This window comes from Dromiciops gliroides, chromosome 5 (genome assembly GCF_019393635.1).
Source record: "Dromiciops gliroides isolate mDroGli1 chromosome 5, mDroGli1.pri, whole genome shotgun sequence".
Classification (NCBI taxonomy): domain Eukaryota; kingdom Metazoa; phylum Chordata; class Mammalia; order Microbiotheria; family Microbiotheriidae; genus Dromiciops; species Dromiciops gliroides.
In genome coordinates, this window is record NC_057865.1 from 34,873,869 (window position 1) to 34,877,878 (window position 4,010).

The following is a 4,010-nucleotide window of genomic DNA, read 5'->3' on the forward strand; positions in this document are numbered from 1 at the left end:
TTGTTATGCCCATTTTACAAATGATGTACTTAGAGGTTGTGACTTGCCCAGGATCTCACAACTAGTAAGTATCTGAGGATAGATTTGAATTCAGGTCTTCCCACTTCCAGTGTAGAGCTTTGTCCAAAGTATATGACCTTACTGCCAAGCCACTATTTCCAATGCATTGGATAATCTTATGTAGTTGATGTGAGACCCAAGGCCTTTCTTCCCATGGCTGGTATAATATTTGCTGTAATAAATTGTTGTTGTTGTTGTTGTTGTTCAGCTGTTTCAGTTGTGTCTGACTCTACAAGCCCATTTGGGGGTTTCTTGGCGAAGATACTAAAGTGGCTTCCCATTTCCTTCTCCAGCTCATTTCACAAATTAGGAAACTGAGACTAACAGGATTAAATGACTTACCCAGGGTCACACAGCCAGTAAATGTCTAAGGACAGAGTTGAACTCAGGAATATGAGTCTTCTGGACTCTAGGCCTGGAATTCTGTCCCTTTAGCTTCCCAATCATAACAAATTACACCTCATGAAAGAAATCATGTATTTGAGGTTTTGCATTTCTTGAATCAACATCTATCAAGGCTATGGATTCCAGATTCACTGAATAATTAGCTCCTTATTTTGTTACATAGTGAATCCTCAGATTATGGTGCTATAACTCAAAGGGACCTCAGAGGTGATCTAGTCTACATGTAGAGATAAAGTGACTTTCAAGGTTAAATCATTCCCAAAGCCAAAAAGTAACAGCAAAAGTAGAACTTGAATACAAGCCTTCTGACTCCAATCCAAATCCTAAAATCTTTCCTGAGACCATTTTGCCTCCCTCTGTGCCTTCTTATCCTGTTTAATTCTCCACGAATTTGCATGTCATCCTTGTGCAGGGGCCATGCTAATCTTCTCTGTATCATTCCAATTTTAGTATATGTGCTGCTGAAGCGAGCACCATCCTGTTTAATTCTCATGCAAATAGTTCAAGAAATCCTCCATGGAGGATCCATGCAATGCATGGGAAACCCTCCTCTGTTTCTTTTTTTTTTTTCTTTTTTTTTTTCTGGAGGGCAATGAGGATTAAGTTACTTGCCCAGGGTCACACAGCTAGTAACTGTCAAGTGTCTGAGGCTGGATTTGAACTCAGGTCCTCCTGAATCCAAGGCCAGTGCTTTTTCCACTGCGCCACCTAGCTGCCCCTCCTCTATTTCTTTTAATGTCTTATGGGTATATGACCAGTCCATCTCCCTTTCCAGATACACACACACACACACACACACACACACACACACACACACACACACACCTCTGCATGTATGTAAATACACATAAATATATACTTATATCTTTGATAGATGTTTTGTATGTTCATTCTTAATTAGAAGGATTGTTACAGATCATCTAGTGCCTAGTGTCTTAAACTGTGGGTCTCAATCCAATATGGTGCAGTGTTTAAAATCTATATGTGGGTCCTAACCTGCTCCCCCAGTTTTGGGGGCGAAGCTGGCTAAAATCACTGATAAATTCAGCAAGAGTTTAGGCTTTTAAGGATTTATTGGAGTGGATTAGAAGTTAGTGATGAGAGCGTCAGTATAGACAGAGAGAAATTCTTGCTTTTCCTAGCAGTCCATGTGAAGTCCCTCAACATGTCAAAGTCCTAGATGGAAAGGGGGGCCCTTCTGTTCTCCGTCTGCCACCACCAAGCCAGTTCCAGACCAAAAAGAGGCTGATTCAGCAAGCAAGCCTCACCTTCCTACTTCCTGTCTCCCTCCCCAAAAGGGGAGGTCCTTCAAGCTGATTGGTTGAGGGTCATCTCCTGCTGACATCAGTAGTACACAGCCTCTGAGAACAACACCCCACTCAGGACCAGCAAGGCGTGGTCTGGATTTAATCATTCTTAAGTAGGTACTCATTCAGTTTCTCAGTCTCACCCAATTCAAACAATTCTAAATCAATCTTCAGGTGAGGCCCCCTGGGCATCTGCCAAATCCCATTATTTTATCACAATGGTGTCATCTAACTGAATGTGGGGTCATGAAAAATTTGGCAACAGTAAAAGGTTTATATATATATATATAAACCTTTTACTGTTGCCAAATATATATATATACCTATGTTATATACCACAGGATAAAGCACTGGCCTTGGAATCAGGAGGACCTGAGTTCAAATCTCACCTCAATCACTTATGAGCAGTTTGACCCTGGGAAAGTCACTTAACCCCGATTGCCTTAAACATCCAAGGCTATCTCCAGTCTTCCTTATGTATATCTTGCTAATGGACCCATATGGCTCTGGAGGAGAGAATGAGGTTGGTGACCATGCTCGGCCTTTCCTCACTTAAATCCACTTGAGTGAAAGTCATGACCTAAGTCCAATGTCACGGTTCTCTTTGAGAATGAAGGGCAAACGATAATAATGTCTATATAGCTGGGGTTGTGTAAAAATTTCTCAGGTGAAAAGGGGTCATAAGTGGAAAATATTTAAGAAGTCCTGTCTAACCCCTACACTTTACAGAAAAATAAGGTAAGGCTCAGAGAGGTTAAGCAACAAACTTGTAATTACCATTAGTAAGTGTCAGAAGCTGGATTTAAAATTAATGTTTCTAATTCCAAGTACAGAATTCTACAAATGATGCTGAAATGCTTCATATTGGCAATATGCCTATGTCCGCATATAACCATTTATGTTTAAAAAAATCAGCAGAAAATACAAGGGGCAGTTAAGCTTGGTGGGCACAGAGCCAAAAACATCTGAGTTTAAATCTTGACTTAGACCCTTGCTAGCTATGAGATTCTGGGCAAATCACTTAACATAATTCATCTCAGTTTTCTCAACTGTGCAATGGGAATACTAATAGCACTTACATCTCCAGGTTGTTGTGAGGATCAAATGAGAAAATATTTGTAAAGTGCTTAACCCAGTGCCTGGCACATATTAAGTGCTTTAGAAGTAGTACATTATTATTGTTACTTCTACTACTACTACTAAATAAACCTATTTTTAATATAGTAAGTAGTATCCGTCTAAAGTCAAGAGCCAGTATTCCATTTCTAGAATTTTTTTCCCCATAAAGATCAGTAGTAAAACTGGGAAGCCCATTATCACCATTACTATTCAATATATTGCTAGAAGTACAGCTATAACAATTAGACAAGAAAAAGAAATTGAGAAAATAATTTTAGGCAAAGAAGAAACAAAATTATTCTTCTTGGAAGATGATATAACACTACATACAAAATCCTAGATTCAGTTAAAAAGATAACTGAAACAATGAATAACTTTAGCTAAGTTATAAGATATCTTTAACATTTCTATATAATTCCAACAAAATCTAACAGAAAGACATAGAAAAAGAAATTACACATTAAAAAAACTACAGAATTTATGAAATACAGGAGTTTATCTATCAATATGAATATAGAGTATTGTTTACATTAATAAGATTGGTGATCTAAATAATTGAAGAAACATTAATCACTCATAGGTAGGTCAAACAATTGTAATAAGTGACAATACTACATAAATTTATTTACTTTAAGACTAATTTATTTATTCTGAGGTATAGCAATAAAAATACCAAAGAATTACTTTATAGAACTAGAAAAAATATCAAAAGTTATCTGGAAGAAGAAAAAAGATCAAGAATCTCAAGGGAAATAATGAAATAAGTGGGAAGGAAGAACCATCAGTTCAAACTGTACTACAGAGAATTAATAATCAAAATGATTTGGCACTCATTATAAACATAGAGGTCAAGAAGTAGAAGAGATTATATGCAAAAGAAACTAGTAAACTAAGGAGTTAAATTAGTACCTAGAAATTGCTAGGTGGTGTAGTAGGTAGAGCACTGGGCCTTGAGTCAAGAAGACTTGAGTTCAAAAGTAGTCTAACATTTATTAGCTATGTGATCTTGAATAAATCACAACCTGTTTATCTTGGTTTCCACAAATGTCTACTACCTTCTAGGGATATTGTGAAGATCAAATGGGATAATATTTGTAAAGTACTTGACACGCAGGAGAT

General features: G+C 37.3%; 1 non-coding gene across 1 annotated transcript; it reads right to left on the reverse strand.

Annotated features, from left to right (window-relative positions):
• Positions 1-832: 832 nt before the first annotated feature.
• Positions 833-939, reverse strand: LOC122730316. Its single transcript, XR_006353500.1, has one exon. It is a non-coding gene; the product is annotated as a U6 spliceosomal RNA (small nuclear RNA).
• Positions 940-4,010: the final 3,071 nt, after the last annotated feature.